This window comes from Anastrepha ludens, chromosome 3, assembly GCF_028408465.1.
Source record: "Anastrepha ludens isolate Willacy chromosome 3, idAnaLude1.1, whole genome shotgun sequence".
In the NCBI taxonomy this organism is placed as follows: domain Eukaryota; kingdom Metazoa; phylum Arthropoda; class Insecta; order Diptera; family Tephritidae; genus Anastrepha; species Anastrepha ludens.
This window is the reverse complement of record NC_071499.1, coordinates 55,948,056-55,968,284: the sequence shown is the minus strand read 5'-3', so window position 1 is coordinate 55,968,284 and position 20,229 is coordinate 55,948,056. Positions and strand designations below refer to the sequence as shown.

General features: G+C 35.4%; 1 protein-coding gene across 13 annotated transcripts in view; it reads right to left on the bottom strand.

Annotated features, from left to right (window-relative positions):
- Nucleotides 1-20,229, bottom strand: part of LOC128858012 (glutamine-dependent NAD(+) synthetase) — a 275,347-nt gene that overhangs the window by 129,705 nt on the left and 125,413 nt on the right. For 5 of the 13 annotated variants that reach the window (XR_008453969.1, XM_054093912.1, XM_054093906.1 and 2 more), the window contains one exon: nucleotides 12,016-12,062. The gene's annotated coding sequence lies outside the window, so the exon portion shown is untranslated. Of the gene's footprint in view, nucleotides 1-10,456; nucleotides 10,747-11,789; nucleotides 11,812-12,015; nucleotides 12,063-12,427; nucleotides 12,767-20,229 lie in introns of those variants that run through there. The other 8 variants (XM_054093915.1, XM_054093909.1, XM_054093914.1 and 5 more) reach the window with 7 other exon arrangements.

Below are 20,229 nucleotides of genomic sequence, written 5' to 3'. Positions count from 1 at the left end.
TTTTTTATAATCATTTAAAATTCTTAAGCTATTCAAAAAACAACCGAAACATATGACGTTATTTTTGCAGCGCAAGTCTTTGTGATATTTAATTTTATATGCCATCTCACCATCGCATCAGTATTTGTACGCCCCAAAGCATTTTATAGCAAGCAATAAAAATTGTAGCTGACAGTTAAACGGCACAAATTAAGCGTCGAAGAAATGAGCAAAGAGATAAACAGGCAAATATGCGGACACTACTTGTTGTGAGACAAACTTCAATGAAAGCAACAACAGGCACCACAGCAGCATTGAAAACACAACAAACGGAAAACAATGTATGAATGGTTAGCACACCGCTGCCACTACCATCAACAACGACCAACGGCCAACGGCCAACGGACCACCAATCAACCAACCAACAAACCAAAGAGTCAGTTCGTTATGGCCGCGCGACCATGGCATAGTACATTTGTTGTCATAAGCCGCCACGAACAGTGTGACGCCTGCAACGTGCCACCGCTATTGATGCAACCAACCGGGTTGGTGCGTGTGGGGCGTATACGTCACATGCAATTCGAACTAAGTCGCTATTGCGGTTGTTGGCACTGAATGCGGTTCGTAAAGTAGCAATCGCACAAGTCACGTTGACAGTTGTTGAAAGCATTGCATAAATGACGAAAATTGCATGTCTCTGGCATTTATCTGTCAGAAAAGTTTTTATGGTGATAATGCTGGTTATGTTATGCTATGTACAAATGGTAAAGTAAAACGTGCCAGCATGAGAAGAAAATATTTCAAACAAATTTTGAGATTCACAACAGCAGCAGCAAACGTATTTAATTCATTTTTTTAATTAAATGCCAAAATAAGTTAAGGTTTAAATAACTCTAAACTTTATGCAAAGCAAAATTTGTTACGAAAAATTAGTATGTAAAATTCTTGAATATAAATTTTAATTGGGTAAATTTGCCGCTTTAAAGTGAAACTTTGTTTTTTGAATGTAAAACAGCATAATAAAGTAGTTGGTAGTAGGCAACTGACGCGAAGAGCAAAGAGCAAAGGCAGCCACGTGCAAACTTAATGAATTTACAGCGAACACACACATACGTATGTATCGGTGTGTGTACATGTGTGCATATCCATGATATACAAACATGAACGCGTTACGGCAATGAACGAAGGCAAATTGGCGAAGAGCTTAGCACTAAAAGCGGGCAAGTTGTGCTCGAGCGCGCGCTTGTTGACAATTCAGCACCTTTAACGGCAGTTAGTCGTGGGCAAAACAACAACACAACAGCAAAAGCAGCGAGTGTTGGAAATTACAAGCGTAATGCAGCCCCTTCTGTTCACATGTATGCGTACATATGTTTAATTGTACGTATAGGGGGGCGCGGTAAAGGTCATGCTCGGTGTGGTTACTGCCACCTAAAAGGACCCATTGAGTTTCGAAACATTGTTAAGTGGCCTTTTAAAATTTTAACAAGCAAATTGTTTCATTCCCCCTTGTTGCACGGTCGCGCTGCCTTAGCGGTACTCTCATGTTGGAAAACATTAGGGCTAGCATTCTGCATCCCGCGATTCTACGTTTTCTTGTGTACCGAATTTTCGGGATACCGAGACTCGTATAGACTACATTTTTGTTTAAAGGAAAAGTAAATTTTTCCGCCTTAAACCTTAAACCTAATATATCAGAGCGGGCTAACAAAAGTTCGATTATTTGAATTGAAAAAAATTTTCATTTGATTTTTTGTTTTTATCTTCATTATTTTGCATCTTCTCCACATAATCACCATTAATTCTAATAAAATTTTTTAATCTGTGAATCCACTGTTGAAAACAGTCCTTAAAATCGAGTTTTTGCAGATTCTTAAGTTCAGCATTATCCGCATTTATTATCTTTTTATTGCTACCAAAGACTTTTCCTCTCAAAGAAAATTTTCTCAACTTTTGCAAATAACCAGAAATTACATGGCCCCAGATCTGGAAAATAAGACGTTAACGAAATTCTTCAATGCCAAAAACCGCAATAAATTCACTTATCATTTCAACAGTGTGCGCTGGCGCATCATCGTAGTGTAAGAAGTAGCGGCGCAATTCCACGCTTTTCCTATTTTCAAGTAAATTTTTGAACTCTACAAACTTTTTGTAAAGAAGAATCTAATGGTATATACAATTTTTGCTGTGGTGAAGTAAACCGAGATCATCACTTTTGTTGCTGAGATTTGCTGCCGAGATTTCACAGGTGGGTTTGCTTCTTTCGGGCTCTATACCATGGGCTGATATTTAACTTTGCGGGTCATACTTAAAAAACCAAACTTTGGCACATGTTACGATCATATTATATCATAGGTGGTAGACTCTCTGTTTTCGAATTTACTTAAAAAGTATTGAGCAACATTTACAGACCGATTTTTCGGAAATTTTAAATAAAACATAACAAACAAGACTATAGCAAAACTAACGACATTTTAAGATTTTTCCGAAAATAAAAATACCATCAACTTACAGAACTATTGTTAGTCCTCTTTTATGTATTCTTTCCATTTCAATGCACCATTTCCAGGTTCGGAAAATTCAGATACTCAGAACTAACTTTTTTATATCAAAAATCTGATCTTATTTCAATATAATTGCGAACGTAAATTAGCCACCGTTGGTCGTCATCCTCTACTCCCAAGGCTCCTTCTTTCTATCCTTCTCCTTTCCCCTGTACGGTATCACAACGGACGAATTTTGAATATTTGTCCAAGTCTAACATAACCTCAATGTATCATTTTTTTATATTGAATTGATAAATCCCGAAAATTCTCGGGTTCCCGAATTGATCATTTTAAAATCACGAAATCCCGATATTTATAAAATGGTCTCGGATCGGTTTTAGCATCACAAGGCTTCGAACAAATAACGAATAGCGTTTTTGCTCATTTAGTTGGGAACTTGAAGATTTTTCACTGCTTTTGAGGTTAAGGAGAGGGGCAAAAAATCCGGCCTAAGGTGTTTGGAATAACATCGACTGCTTAGTGTGAAAAAATTATCAGTTTATTATTCCGAATTTTGCAATCGTCCGAAGCAATCTGACCACAGCCTAACATTATCGTTTTGTAATCTCAGAGACTCGTATTTCTTTGAGAAGATGCAGAGTGGTGAGTGTTTGGATCGGTGTTTGATAACCGAATCTTCTGAGCATGTAATTATTGATGTGGATCTCAAGCACACATTGCTTCAGCAGGACAGTATCACATGTCACATAACTTAACTAAATACGGCGATATTGCAATCAAAATTTGAAGGACGCATTATTACGCGTTTTTGTAATGAAAGTTGCGCATCTAAATTATGCGATTTAAGCAAAGTAGTTTTTGTTTGTATTGCAACGAATACGATATTTATTCAATATTTGAAATAAAACATTCCTGGACGTATTGACGAGATAGTCTCATCTGTGCTAAAAAATGTCGAGAGTTCGCAAAATCGCACTAAATGTAAATCGAAAAAAAAATCCATAAATTTTTGAAAAATCCTGATGTATATGGAAAAATTAAAATAACTGGTTCGATGCCTAAGATTTGACAATAAAAACACCAGCCCTAACCAAATTGGGTGTGAATTTTCTCTCAATATTACGAAGAAGAGAATACATCAAATTTTTGGTGAAAGTACGAATTTAAAATATCAAAACAGACTGGCGAAATCGAAGCTTGCACCATCCCATAAGACAGCTCGACTTCAATTAGCCAATAATCATAAGTTTTGGGATGATTAATGGCAATCCATCATTTTTAATGGTATAAAAAATGTTACCTCTATAGGCTTAATAGTTGTCAGAAGTATTGGAGAGATATTCGGGAGCTACGCCAAACGTGTCGCTTCCAAAACTTCCACGGTGGCTCTCTTATGGCCTGGCGTGTTTTATGTTAGCTAACGTGGCAAGACCCCCAATTTGTTTTATTTAGGATAAGATGAACGTAGAACTCTTGGATAATGGTTTTTGAATTTTGCCGAAGAATTTCACGGTGAGTTTTGGACGTATCAACAGGACAATGCTTCAATCTACAGCGCTAAGCGTACAAAGGAGTTTTTCGCGTAGAAATGCTGGATTGGCCCACAGTTGGTTTGGACCCTAATCCAATGGAGAACCTCTGGAGCAGTCTTAGCAAGCGAGTTTATAAAAGTGGACGCAAATTGATTAGCCTATCGCACCTTAAAAAAGCTATTCAAGAGAAAAGGCCAAAAATCGACATTAGTGTCCTTTAGCGCTCGTAAGTTCGATGCCACGACAACTAGTATCAGTTAGAATACATAAAGAAGGACATCATAGGGCCTCGACAAGACTCAGTCTTGAGTTGGTTTCGTTAATCTATTTTGATTTCTGACAGGGTAGGTGATTAGCCTGCCGCTACCAGTCCTAAGTAGTGGGAATGCCCACCTGTCGTTGCTTAGGAACACTGCCTTCTTACTGCTTCGAGCGCCATCTGTGTCGCACATTTTTCTGGCAGAAGGATCGCACAGATTGTTGAGGACTTCGCCAAATTTCGTGTGTCTGCGCTATTATCGCGATTGCCCGCTTCCTCTTGCTGGCGCCACTGATGCAATGTGTAACTGCGCCTTTTTCTTTGTTTTTTTGTTTGTTTTAGCTGTCACAATGCAAGTAATGCGCTGACTTTTGTACGGGAGTTAGGATTGCAAGGATAATGAATGAACTTGTTTCTTTTTTATAGAACCTATGAAAGTAGGTAAATTTGGAAAAGTGTGAGGACCGTACTTTACGTGGGATTCGAACCCAGAACCTCGGCGATGGCAGGCTAGTGCACTTACGCTAGACTACCGAGGCCGCGTCTCGAAGGACATACAAACTACTAAATATTATTTTATATGGTTTTTTTAAGATTTCTTTTTTTCTTAGGTTTAATATTAGTTTTGTCCCTTCTATCTTTTTTCTTTTACGCGCTTCAAAATTATTAAATTTTTACAATAAAAGGCTGAAATAAATCCTTTAACAGCTTTTGCTTTCTTCCCTTATGCCGAAAGGTAAAAAGATTTAACCTCTGATTATTTTATTACAAAAAAAATAATTGTTCTCTGTCCCATAGCTATATATTTCGCTCAGTGCAAGAGTAGACTTAACACCTCGCTCACATATTGGGCATCGCTGTTTTATGTAAAAAAATACTCTTTTCTCATTCCGGTACAGTTAGTATTTCAAAAAAAATGTAACAGAGATAATATATCAAAGATACAGGTAACTGGGATATTAATACCACTCTAAAGGAGCCTTATGGCACTCAGCGGAGAAATGTACTCATTCCGATGCAAATATGACTCAATTGGTAAAATGGACACAATTTTAAAAATTCACATATTTATAACGTTGGCCGAAAATTGGCCGACATGAAATTTTTTTCCGTTTCAACCACAAGAACGGTGTGTTTTCCGCCAGATGTCTTCTATGTGGGAAGACTTGCAGGACCATTATTCATTCAAACTCCTCCGATCTCCTAAACACAACACTATTACTTTTGTAAAAACGTATATTTCTTTTTGTAAACAAACTACATAACGTAAAGTACTACTACTAATCAAAACTACGCTTTAGTACTACTTAGAGAGTCCCAGTCAGGTATTTCACGAAATTTTGAAAATGTTTAAACTTTCATCAAAACTTTTTAATTCTTAATCAAAGTTGCAAATCTCGAGTGCTTACAGGTCCTGAATCACTTGGGCCTTCCAACGGAGATGTGGCCTTTCTCTTCCTCGACTTTCTTCTTGGGGTACCGCGTCGTAGATTCGCTTTGCTGAAGTGTCTTCTTTCATGCGCGTGAGTCGCTGTATTTTTACAAGCTTAACTACGTTCAAAGACATGACAAGACATAGCTCAAACAGCTCGCTACTCCACCGTACGCGGTACTCCTCACTAACGCCGAGGGCGCCAAAGATTTTATGTAGGATTTCTCTCTCGAAGGCTCCCATACCCTTCTCTTCTGCTGTTGATATCGTCTAAACTTCTGCGCTATATAGCAGGACGGAAATGATGAGCATTTTACAGAGTACCAGTATGGTCCTGCGAGAGAGAGAGAGAGAGATCTCACTTGCTTACTGAAGTCAAAATAACACCTGTTGGTAAGAGTTATTCTCCGTTTGATCTTCAAGCTGACGTCATTTCTGTTGTTAATGCTGGTCGCAAGGCAGACAAAGTCCTTACAACTTCTAATTTTTTTTTGTCAAAACTGGCATATGATTCAAGACGCAGGTACTTTGTTTTGCCCTCATTCACCGCATTACTCACATTGCTCGCCTCTCTCTTTAAACTGGAGTAAGCCGAGTATACAGTGCGGTTGGTTTCGCCGATAATGTCGATGTCATCGGCATAAGCTAGCAGCATGGTACTCCTATAAAAGATAGTGCCAGTGTAGTTCAGATCGGCAGCGCGAAAGATTGCTTCCAGTACGATGTTGAAAAAGTCACAAGATATAGAATCGCCTTGTCTGAAACCTCGTCTGGTATCGAACGGCTCGGAGGTTACTTCAAATTCTGACGGTGCTTGTGGTAGGAGGCGTGCCATTAAAGGAGGCTTTAAAATCGACAAAGAGACACACGAGATGTTTTTCGTAGGCTTCCTCCAGGAGTTGGCGTATTGTGAAAATCTGATCTACAGTGGTCTTACCAAGTCTGAAGCCGCATTTATAAGGCCGAAAGTTTGTTGACGATAAGCTTCATCCTCTCACACAATACGCTCAATGCGATGTTAAAAAGGCTTATCCCGCGGTAGTTTGCGCAAGTTGCTCAATCACCATTCTAATGTATTGGGCACAGCACACTCTGGTTCCAGTCGCTTGGCATACGCTCATCCGACCATATCCTTTCAAGTAACTACAAAATACTATCAATTTAAGACAATATTTTTCGCTGCGGCGTAAAAGTATGAAATAAACGTCAGAAGTCTGTTTATTTTCATTTCCTCCTGGAGAAGTTTTACAGATCATTGGCAGATTTTCATGGAAATCTGAATCCATTGCCTGAAATAGCAACAACCAACTGCCTCCACCCGCTAGTTATTTTATTCTACTTTTTTTGCCATTTACGAGCACATTGAAAACTTTAGTAGAATAAACAGCTATACAAACTGCATAGAGGAATGAATGGGCATGTCGGCCTTTCAAATTGTGGAACATACACTTTAGCATTCTCTATTCTGTGTACAGACATTCACTCCAACTGCATAGGACACTGCGTAACAAGAGGTCCTAGAGTCATGATTGCAAAGTAGCTGCATTAACTGTTATTTCGCTTGTGCGTAATACATACATTGTTGTTGTTGTATGCATTTGTATTACTCTACCTGGCAATCAGACGCACAAAGAGGTTAAGAGTGCGGAAATACTACACTACTACATGTGGACATGCAACAACACAAATACTCGTACTGTGCAAGTACGGGGTAAGAGAAGGGAGGAGTGCAGCAAAGGTTGAAGAGGTTAAATGTGCTTTTAAGTGGCTAAGCTTTTGTTTTACACAGCAAGGTGTGTGCATGTGCGTACATATATGCATATGGGGGCATACAAATATTGACTTATACCAGGCAAAAATGCTCAACACGATTCATTTTAAATTTACAGACATAAAACATTTAAAGGTTAGATATGCTCTATGCATTAAATTTCTTAACAAAAAGAAAAATGAGAATGCTATACGTTGCTAAGAGAAATAAATGAGAAAAAAAGTATGTGAAGCGAAAACCATAGGAAAGGAAATAACGGGTGATTTTTTAGCTATTATCTTTTTAAACAGTTGGTTTAAACAGCTGACGCACGTTTCGTGTTTTGTTTCACTGTCAAACATCTTCAGTTTGGTCTATAACTCAACCATGAATCGTCTTACAAACGAACAACGCTTGCAAATCATTGAATTTTATTATAAAAGTGCGTGTTCTGTTAAGAAAGTTTAAGATCCACTTTTTTATCAAAAAATTGTATTCAGCGACGAAGCTCATTTTTGGATCAATGGGTACGTAAATAAGCAGAATGGTCGATTTTGGAGCGAAAATCAGCCAGAAGAATTGCAAGAGCTACCAATGAATCCAGAAAAGGTCACAGTTTGGTGCGGTTTATGGGCTGGAGGTATCATTGGACCGTACTTCTTCAAAGATGCTGCGAATCGTAACGTAACTGTGAATGGTGAAAGTTACCGTGAAATGATATCCCACTTTTTTTTGCCCAAAATGCAAGAGCTTGACTTGCATGACATGTGGTTTCAGCAAGACGGTGCCACATTCCACACAGCGCGCGTAACAATGGACTTGTTGAGAGGCGAGTTCGGTTAACATTTTATTTCACGTTCGGGACCTGTCAATTGGCCACCCAGATCGTGCGATATAACGCCTTTAGATTATTTTTTGTGGGGATATGTTAAAGATCATGTCTATTCAGACAAGCCTGCTTCAATTAACGCATTGGAAGACAACATTAAAGCATTTATATGTGAAATACCGGCCGAAACATTGGAAAGAGTATGCCAGAATTGGACTAAGCGGATGGACCATTTGAAGCGCAGTCGCGATCAACATTTGCATGAAATAATCTTCAAACATTAAATTATATGGACTGTACTATCGATTTAAATAAAAATTTCATGCATTTTTCTGAATTTTACGGGAGTGTTTTTGAAAAACTTTCCTCTAGCTTTTAAAAAATCACCCTTTATTTATTTATTTCCGAATCTCTTCCAAAAATAAAAAATTATAAAAACTTTTTTTTACCTAAGAATCTGACAAAATTTTATTTTTTATTAACTTGTAAATTCTTTAAAATGACAATTTATTTATCTGTGAACATCTCCAAAAATAAAAAATTATAAAACCTCGTTTTTTACACAATAATCTGTCAACATTTTAATTTTGTTTAATTTTTAAATTTGTTTAAAATGAAAATTTTATTAAAATTTTTTTTTGTGAACATCTCCAAAAATAAAAGTTATAAAAACATTTTTTTTACATAAGAATCTGTCAAACTTTTATTTTTTGATTCATTTCCAAAATTTTATAAAATTTACTTTTTATTTTTAATATTTGTTTTTTGTGAATCTCTTCCAAAAATAAAAAAATTAGGAAAACCCTTTTTTACACAAGAGCCTGTCAAAATTTTATTTTTAATTAATTTAAAATTTAATATTAATATCTTCATCCCTTGTGAGTCTCCTCTCTGAAATGCATTTTTCCTTAACACTTAAAGAAAAAACATGCATGCACACAAAAGCGAATGAAAATGTGCCTTTTTCCTGTATGCTTACCGGTTTCTGTTATGCTTTTATGGAAATATTCAAGGATATTGAAAAATAAAAATTTCACGTGTTTCAAAAAGGATAATTGAAGTTATGGTTCCCGTAAGTAGTAGAGGTGTTTGCTAACGACTACTACAGCGACTTCAAATTGTTTTTTTTGCTACAAGTTATCTGCTGTCGAAGTTTTTGCTAATCGCCCCGTTTTTTTCAGTATCCTAAACTTTCTAAAAAGTTTTTTCTAATAGCGGTCGCCCCTCGGCAGGCAATGTCAAACCTCCGAATGTATTTCTGCCATGAAAAAGCTCCTCATAAAAATATTTGCCGTTCGGAGTCGGCTTGAAACTGTAGGTCCCTCCATTTGCGGAACAGCTTCAAGACGCACACCACAAATAGGAGGAGGAGCTCGGCCAAACACCCAAAAAGGGTGTACGCGCCAATTATATATATATATATAGTTTTTCTAGTGAATTCTTACAACTTGTTAAGAAAAATTTTGACAAGCGAAGACTTTTGTTTGCTCTTGCAGGCAGTATAAACACTATATTCTAACTGATTGTAAAAGGCTTCACTGCCTGTTGGGAACAAATGTATTGATGCTCAAGGAGACTATACTGAATAATAAAATGTATTTCCAACCATAAAATTATGTTTTTCTTATCGAACCGCAAAACTTATTGAACAGTCTTGTATTTGTAAAGTGGTTGCCATATATTGTAACATCCTTTCTGTATGTTAACTATGTTATGCTAATATTTTCCTCAAAATTAACATTTCCGCTCATCTTGCCCTTTTGGCTTCCTTCTTTTACCTAAGAATTAATTCAATATCCTTCGTTTACCTTTGACTTTCTTTTGTTGTAAGCTAAGCAAATTTGTTGTTTAGTCATAACAATACCAAAGCTTGTAAGTCCCTAGTGCGCATACATATGTGTGTGGTTGCTTGTTACTCCTAATTTACATACGTAGATGTTATGCCAAGAGACGGAAGTTACTGCTTTTATAACAGAAGTGGCATGCACAAATGAACACATATACATACGCATAAATACATATTTGTGATATTATGTAATTTTTCAGTTTACGCACGAAAACGAAAAGCATACACCCTAACAAGTTTACATATTGCTTTTTAATGAAAACGAACAAATGCAAGACGTTTTAATACACAACTAGTCTACAATACATACACGCATACGTACATACATACGTAGACCAGTGATTTATACTTTGATGTGTATGCCAAACCTTTCCAACCAGGCGGCGGAAGCCCCAAGACGCACAATTAGGACACGCTGCTGTGCGGTGCGCTGAACCTTCAAGGGAGACTCCGAAAAGAGACACAAAGTAGCACAGCCGCCAGAGAAAAGAGCTCTCTTAACATATATGAACGAAGTGTGTTTATTGGCTTCTTTAAATGAATAATTTCGGCGTACCAGAAAGTTCATTCAAATGACCCGCAAAAACTCCCTGCATACTGCCTCCTATTCGCCTATGATTTAAAAAAAAGAGCACGTTAAATCACCCGAGGATAGCTTAGGCGGAGTGTTTTTGGGGTAATTTATTTATTTATAATTAATAAGTGAATACTAAAAAGAATAAACATCAAGAAGATTCTCTTGAGGCCTTCCGTTCACTCTATATTCGGAACGCTCCACATTTGGTTGGCTGGGTTTAAGATTTCCGCGCAAGTAAAAACAATAAGTAAAGAAAAATTGTGAAACAAAAAAGTAAACAGAAAGTGAGCTGAGCAGTGTACACACACATACATACATCTAACTTATATTCTCTGTTGTATGTAATAAATCAAATGCAGCTTTCCGTATATTCGTATGCAATTTTTGCGCTTACCAAAAGAGCTGAGAAATTGTAAAAGAATATTAAAACATGTGAGCCAACTTAATTGTGATATAAACTGTCTTTCGCGGACAAAGAAGAAACAGCAACCGAAGAAGTGCACGGTGCGTATGAGTAACATTTATGAGTAAGTAAATACAAAATGATTAGGAGTTAGATCTCTCTGCAGTGACCAAATCCAAGGTATTCTTTGTACATTTTTGACTATACGAACCAACGCGACGGATCGGCCATTTATGTAAAAGAATACGGATGATGCAGAATTTACTAGTGGCAACAATATGATTATAATATGCCACAAACAATTGAGGTCAAAAATTTTAAACACTCGCAAAGAACTCCGAAAAAAATAAAACCAAAACGCGTCGATAAGATAAAAACAAAATCCGTCCCAACGACATGGGATTAAGGTGCCAAATGAATCGACATAGGATTAGGGTTAAACATATTTTGCATCAATAATACCTTTCCAATATATTTCTTATGACAACATTTAACAACCCCACAAAAAAACAAACACAAAAATAGGAAAACGAAACTTGTATCATATTATATTTAAATAGTTCATTATGCAAGCAAACAATAAAATAACGCTTGCAATATTATAACAAAAAAAAATTACAAAAACACACCGCTCAATACTCACTCCCATTTCACATAAAATCAGTGGAATTTTACCTCTTGTAATAAATGATAAAGCTAAGCAGTCACACCGTAGTTTCTATGCAAATTTACCATTTTCCGTTTCCGTTGATTATTTTTTTTTTTTTTTTTGCTTTCTTTGTTTAATTATTTGCTCGCAAAAAGCCAGGAACAGAATTGTAAAGGCCATGAGGCATTGTTAAGGTTATATTTTTGTAAAAAAAGTTACTACTGGGAACTTGCGGTGAAAATAAATACAAACCTTTTTGTTCACTCCGCGTATTTTGCTAAAATATTTTAGTATTTTACCTGGAAATAAAAAAGGAATAAAATTGTTAGAAGGTAAAAATAATTCGAGCTGTGGGTTTAAATATACAGCACAATTTTGAAGAGATATGAGATGCATACACAGCATTTCTTATGCTAATGAATTCTAAAATACAAATCCTCACAAATGTTAAATATCCGGTTATGTACATTTCTTGAAAAATATGCATACAAAAAATAAAAAATTCAGAATGCATCTTCTCCAAAATTTGTAAGAGAACTTTCAGCTTTATTTATTTTTTTTTTCTTTCGCCGTGTCCATGTGGCTGTCAGCCCAGAATGAAACAAGGCGAATTCATTCTTTGTTTTCTCTTTTGCCCATACTTTTCTTTGACAACCAAACGTACCAAATATTGTTGATGGTCTAGTGCCACCACCTTTACTGAATGCGCCTTGAGCTTAACCTTTTTGCATCACCACTCGAAATGTACGATGTACTCCAAATACCTTGCGTCCATATAAACTTACGACACCAAGACTCTTAATGCAAAAGAATGTGAAAGGATTACCAAAATTATTTTTTTTCCTCAAATTCGAACTAAAAAAAAGTATTTATTGCAATTTATTCCGTTCTTGATGATAAGAGAGAGTTTTTGATCACTGATTTTTTCCGCTGAATGATCCAAAAGGGATAAGAGAGATCCCGGTGGCCCAGCAATCCTGTATTTAGGTAATTTTACGGATTTCTAAAAGATGAAAAAATTTAAAGAATAATTTCAGCTTTCTAAAAAAATTATAAAACAAATTTAATTTTTAACAACAACTACAACAACAAAACCCCATAAACCAAAATTCCAAGCTTTGTACAAAAGTCACACAAATTTTAAAAATTAAGAAAAAATTACCTTCAAAAATTTCAACTTTTTACTCAGTTTTAGAAAGCTTCTGCATATGCAGCTGTATCAGAGAATTCTCTGGTTGTATAGCCCATTCAATTTTAGTATAATAAAGTGCAAGTTTGAAGGCGCTTAAAAATCGCATTGATTTTTGACAATTTTTTTTCGCTGAATGTCGAGAATTTTCTTCCTCGGAATGATGAGTTTTTTCATGGCAGAAATGCACTCGGACGTTTGCCATTGTCAAGGAGGGACCGCTATTGGAAAAACTTGTATTTCTTCTATTACTTGGTATCCGCTTCCGCGTCGTACGCACAAACTCTTTCGGCTATGGCAGTCGCTCTGAAATTTTTTATGTGGTAGAAAATTCTCAACGCCATAGCGAAAAAAAAATTGTGAAAAATCAACGCGATTTTTAAGCGACTGCAAACTTGCACTTTATCACAATAAAACTGCATAAGTTATTATACATTATATACCCAGAAATTTTCTATAAATTTCCTACAATTGAATGTGCTATGAAACTGGTAAAACAATTTAAATTTTCAATGATGATTTTTGGCATTTTGCCAAACTTTTGTGAATTTTGTACAAAGCTTGGAGCTTTGATTTATAAGGTCTCTGTTTAACAATGAACTATATTTTAATAAAGAAAATTTACGAAAAAAAAATTTTACATCAAAAATTTTGCAAATATTGTACAAGGTGGCGCAAAATTAATCATCGAATTTTGTTTTTGAATAATTGAATGCGCTATAAAACTGTATACATAGAACTTTTGTTTTTTGGAAATTTCGATCATAATTCAAAACAAGATTTACATTTTTGTGACTTTGGTAAAAAGTTTGGAACTTTGATTTATTCTTGTAATGAAACGAATTATAATTTAAAAAAAAGTTGTTTTTTTGTTATCTTTTTGCTTCGTTGCAACCGCAGACCGCATGGTCCACAAACACTCAACCCTCCCTACCCCTTTCCCTTTCGTCCTATCGTCCTTTTCCTTCACGTCTTTCCCCCTTCTTGCAATGGTATCACAAAGGATGATCCAAACTTTCTCGACCAAGTGAGCCCACTCTCTGGGCAACCATTGCTACCTAACCTAACCTATCCTTTGTTGTTATTTTTTTGATTTCCTCGCCTACTGTTGCTATATTAAAAGTCCTGTGGATGTCATCATTTTTCGTGTACCTGTCAGACATGGTCAAAATTCGAAGAATCTTCGATTGCTGGCGTTGAATTTTTTATGTGAGTTTTTTTAGCTGTTCCCCACACCTGTAGCCCATATGGCCAGACTGGTTTAATCATAGTTTTGCACACAAACAGCTTGTTCTGTATGGTGAGTCTGAATTTTGAGCCAGACTAATCAATGAAGTTGTCGAAGTTTTTCTTTTATTTGTTTGACCTTTTGCTTTATGTGGTGATTCCAATTTAGTTAGGGGTCCAATTGGATTCCCAGGTATTTGGTTCTATTGTAATGGCTTTGTCATTTATTTTAATTGGAGCTGCAGTAGATTTTGTTTTGTTAAGGGGGGAAGCTGGTCTAGAATTTTGAAAAAATCGAAAAATTTTTTTTTGTCTTAAAAGGTGCTTTAGGGTCTTAGAAATAATATACCAAATGAGGGATGCCAGCAAAAATGTCTAAATGCCCAAATTTTTCATTCGACGGCAGTGCCTCGCAGGTATGCCCCGAACGCTACTTACAACTTTAAACACGTTTTTCTCGAAATCACTTTTTTTAAACTGGCCGAAGACATAACTCGAACAAATCTTTACCGATTCTTACGAAATTTTGACAATACATTCGAAATACCTTTCTCCGGAGACGTACGTAGGATTTTTTATTTATATTACATAGTTTTTTTTTTAATCAACAATTTTATGTCGTTCTTTATAGTGAAAATTGTAACTTTTTGTTCAAACGTGCACCATTTCGCGAAAAAACAAAATATCGAAAAAATCCTACGTACGTCTCTTTCTGTTGTTACATAGAAACTAAAAAAATTTTATTTTTTGATCCAGGACAAAAATTAAGGAGTTTACGTCTTCGGCAATGGACCCACTAGAAAAAAAGGCGCCTTAGGAGAACTGCTGGACAGCGGCCATTTTGAAATTAATTCAGACGAAAAATTTTGTATTTGTACCATGAAAGCTATATTATTAAACCTATTTCACAGATTTTCGATTGATTCCTTTGTTGAGTCAAAATAAATTCATAAAATATGCCCATTTTTTGTGCTCTAGACCAGCTTCCCCCCTTAATAAATATAACCTGCACGGTTTTGTCTTCGTTTATTTTTAGGCACCAGTTATCAAACCAATCCTTAACTGTGTTTGTGTATCGCTGCAGTTTTTCAGTAGCGATAATTAAGCTTTTGTCTGATGCTTGTATCGTCTGCGAGCGTAGCAATTGAAGAATTAGTTTCGACAGGAGGAGGTATGTCTGCGGTGAATAAAACATACAGTAGAGGTCCCCGAACGCTTCCTTGCGGAACTCTAGCAGTTATTTGATGAATATCTGAACATTGATTGTCATATTTAATATAGAAGCTGGGGTCGGTTAGGTTGCATTTTATGATGAGATAATAGTAAAAAGGTAGTATTCTTTTTATTTTGTGGAGTAAGCCTTCGTGCCACACTTTGTCTAACGCATTAGCTACGTCCAAAAATACTGCGGCACAGTATAGATTGTTTTCAAAGTGTGATTGGATTTTATTTGTAATTCTATAGGTCTGTTGAATAATCGAATGTTTTTTTTCTAAATCCAAATTCATGATACGTTATTATACGTTTTTGGTCTAGAAATTGGCTTATTCGATCATGCAGTAATTTTTCAGCAATTTTAGATATTGTCGGTAATAAGCTTATTGGTCTATATGTTATGATGGCACGGTAGTTGGATCTTTACCCGGTTTTGGCAATGCAATAATCTCTGCCACTTTCCAGAGTTTCGGAAAATATTGTAAGCGATTGTAAGCAATTGTATTACATTAAAAACGTTTCGTAAATATATATATGCCTTGGTTGGTAGCTCCTCTAATGCTTTTCCTGTTATCATGTCATATCTTTTTTGAGGCAAGCTATTATTTCGTATGTATTCGTCCTTTTTATTTTTGTAAAATCATAGTGGAAGTTGTTTTGGTTGCTGATTTTCTTTTCTTCGTCTATTAATAGAACTTTTTCGAAGTAATTTGCCAATGTCTTCGATTTTTCCTCTTTTGTAACAGCCCATGAATTGTCATCTTTTTTTAATGGTGGTTGATGTTTTATTTGAGTTTCTATTTTTTTAGTACATTCCCATAAAGAGTAGTTTGTATCTTGATAGAGAGTCAGATTCTTCAAATAGTTTTCGATTTCTTTATTATTTCTCTTGTTTAAGGTATCTTTTAGAATTTTTGTAGCTAAGTTTAGTTTTCTTTTGTACTCAGATGATCTTGTTTTTGCTATCTTTTTCTTAACTCTCTTTTTTCTATAATTTGCTTCTTAATAGTAATGTCAATTGTTGGGTAATTTGTATTTTGTCTATTGCTTGTCTATTTGCTTGCTTTGGTGCCGATCTGATCCCTGCTTCTAGTTCTACGTCGTTTTTAATATCACATATAATATAAGTTGATCGTCAATATAGTGGAGGAATTTCTTCCAGTTGGTTCTGTCATTAAGTATGCGAAAAGATGTATCTATAGATTTTATATAACTTACACATTCAAATAATATCGGCGAGTGGTCAGAAGAATATTTAGCATGAACATTTTTTTCAAATATTGTACAAGATGGCGCAAAGCTAATCATCCAATTTTGTTTTTGGACAGATGAATGCGCTATAAAACTGCGCTAAAAATTTTCATTAAAACATTGAAAAAAACTTTGATAGTTTTTAAAACTCTTTTCAATTTTTGTGAATTTTATACAAAATTTAAGAAAAAATTTGGCATGAAAAATTTTGCAAATTTTGTACATTCAATTGGTTTTTGAATAATTGAGTGCGCTATAAAAATTTTTTTCTAATTTGAGTAAAACATTGAAAAATATTTTGATAATTTTGAAAACTCTTTTAAATTATTTTTAAATTTGTACAAATATTAAAAGAAGATACTCATCATACTTAATTACGTGACCACAAACGTATCTACATTCCCATAGAGAGCTTCCGTAAACCTCATGCGCAACCAAAACTGAATTTATTTGTAGGTTTAAAGTTAATAGCAGCAAATTCATAAAATTATTATTAAAATTTTCAGAAGCCCCACACTTTGCGGTTGTTAGCGTAAATAGTTGAAAACTTGTCAAAGCGCTAAACATTCGTTATTTATATTTATAACCTTGTTGCACAAACTAAAGTGAAAACAGTCAGCTACTTTTCTGCACATATAACATACATATACAATATATATATAGATGTGTGTGTGTGTGCGCACGCTTGCATGAATATATTACACGAAACATGCTAATTCAAATCGCAAACAAAATGCACATAAATATGATGTATTAGAAAAGTGTGTGGCAAGCGCCACCAAAAACCCAAAAGTGCAGCAAACACAATGCAAAAAATGCATACACACATTTATGTAGACATAAAATGTGTGTAGTACAACAAATTTGCATAAATATTTAGTGGTACAATAAATTGAAGCTATTTGTGGCGCCACGCTGCAAGCACAAACTATAGTATGTATGTGCGTGTGGGCGTGTGTGTCTGTGTTGATGGTAAGTGCAGAACGAACCTAAAATTTGCTCAACCACAAGTAATGGTTACACTTGCACTCCGGACGTGCGACGATATGGCGGAAAATCAGTTGCCTGGCGGTCGAAAGTGCAACGCTTGAAGGTTTGAGTTCAATGTGCAAAAGCGTTTATGCCTCATATTCAGACGATTCATAAATGTTATGCGTTGCAGATGATGGATAGTAAATATAAATTTAACCATAAATACGCATAGCTTTAATGCTTTGGACAGTAAAAAAATTTGTTCATTTTCATATGCGTTTATGCGGTTTTTTAATACAAACGATTTGGTTTGCTCGTGGCTGAGCTGCGGTTCGAAATCGCCAGTAGAGGAAAAATTTATTGGAAAGTTGGGACAAATTAAAAAAGTTTTTGCGTGAAACGTGTGTTAATTTATTATGCTAAAATTAATTTTCAGGGTTTGTGAGATTTAAATTTATAAATTTATTTATTTATTTACATATTTACTCGCTTCATTTGTAGTGACAGTCAAGCTGCACTGAAAGCCCTTGCTAACCTACGCTGCTCTTCGAAGTTGGTCGGTGAATGTAAGACAAAACTTAAGAGTGTTGCAAAACACAACAAAGTTAGTCTTATTTGGGTGCCTGGACATTGTGGTATTACAGGGAACGAGTTAGCTGATAAATTGGCTAATGAAGGCTCTGCAAGTATGCCACTAGGCCCTGAACCCTTTCCAGGTGTCAATTCCGCATCGATTCATTTATGGATTGACGACTTCATGGGGTCTACCCATAGAGAACATTGGTATGGGTTGAACTCGTGCAGAGTAGTAGTCAAGTGCTTTGTGAAAGAACCAAACAGGAAAAAAGCGACCTTTCTCCTAAAACTCAGCAGAAAGGACCTGAAGTACTGGTGGGTGTAGTCCCAGGGCACAACGTCTGTGGTCAGCATATAGCTACCATGGGGGTCGTGGACTGCTCGATATGCCTATCCTGTCTTGAGGATGACGACACTGCAGACCATTTTCTCTATAGATGTTCGGCGTTTTCCAGAATCAGACTTAGGATATTGGGTTGCGATATACTGAGTATGGATAAAGTTCATACTCTTCCTCTTCCATATCTCTTAAGATTCATTAATGATTCCAAGAGATTTGTTGCAAAGTGACCTCAAACTAATGTATTCGTAGAAATATTAATCAGATGAGAATGAACTTTATTTTGAAAGTCGTGATTTAAATTAAGTACGATAAACAGTACAAAAACAAAAGCAAAAAAATTCTAATTTTTTATTTTCGTTTTTTTTTTTACTGGCGCATTGAAAACTGGAAAACTTTTCGCCTAAAACATTTTAAATATGGTAACAAGTATAGCGGCCGCCGTAGTCGAATGGGTTGGTGCGTGACTACCATTCGGAATTCAGAGAGAACGTAGGTTCGAATCTCATTGAAACACCAAAATTAAGAAAACGTTTTTTCAAATGGCGGGTCGCCCCTCGGCTGGCAATGGCAAACCTCCGAGTGTATTTCTGCCATGAAAAAGCTCCTCATAAAAAATAACTTTCTTACGATAAAATTTCAATCCAAACCATTTTTGTATTTGAACTTAAAGAACAAATTAATAAATTATGCAAGGATTCATATAAATTTGTATTGCAATTTTTCGGGATTCCGTGATTAAAATCTGTAGATTTGATAACAGATTATTTTGTAACTATTTTTATGTAAAAACATGCATACAGACACTGCGATACTTTCGAGCTCCTTGTCTCGAAGGACACGCCTATTAGCTTTTTTTATTAGTTTTGTATGGAATAGTCAGTGAAATTATAGAGCAGATGGCGGTTTCAAATTTGGCAAACGCGTCTGTAATGTAAGTATTTGCAGCCGTTTTATGGATATAATGCAAATTATGAAGCATAATTTGAAAAATCATATGAGTTGCAAAAATTTCGAGGGCAAATTCCAAAAATTTTAACAAATTTTATGAGCAATCTGTGGTGTTTTGAAAGAAATTGAAAAATTATTCAAAGAAAAATTAACGCAAATTAACACATCCATAGGCTGTGATTTTTTTCAAACATGCCTAGCCCATTTTATTATGTTGCACAGTCTATTTAGGCTTGCAAAATAAATACTAACTCTTGATAGTGACTATCAGTAATTGAATCTTTGAAAGTTTACTAAACTGTATTTTAATTAAAATAATTGATGCAGTTTTATTAGACAAAAATAAGTGGACTTTTTCAATTCATATAAATGCCTATCTTAAACTAACATATTTATTTTTGCATTCCTGTAGCCTTGCACTCATATCTGCCTATATTTCCACTTTAATGCTTTTTTTCTGTTTTTTTCTTAATTTTACTGGAATAAAATCGCAGTTATCTCAACACTATTACATATCAATTTTAAGTGGTCGTGGGCGCGTTTTTCAATTTACACAACAGCTCTTCTTTATATAAAAACTTTTCACACATTTTTTACAATTCAATTACATCCCACGAAATATATGTATGTGTGCATTTATGTCTGTTTTAAATCCCATTCATATTGGCTAACAACCGTTGACAATTGCATGCGATTTTAACGTGACGTAAACAAATATAAATAATATGGCTCGCTGTTTTTTCTT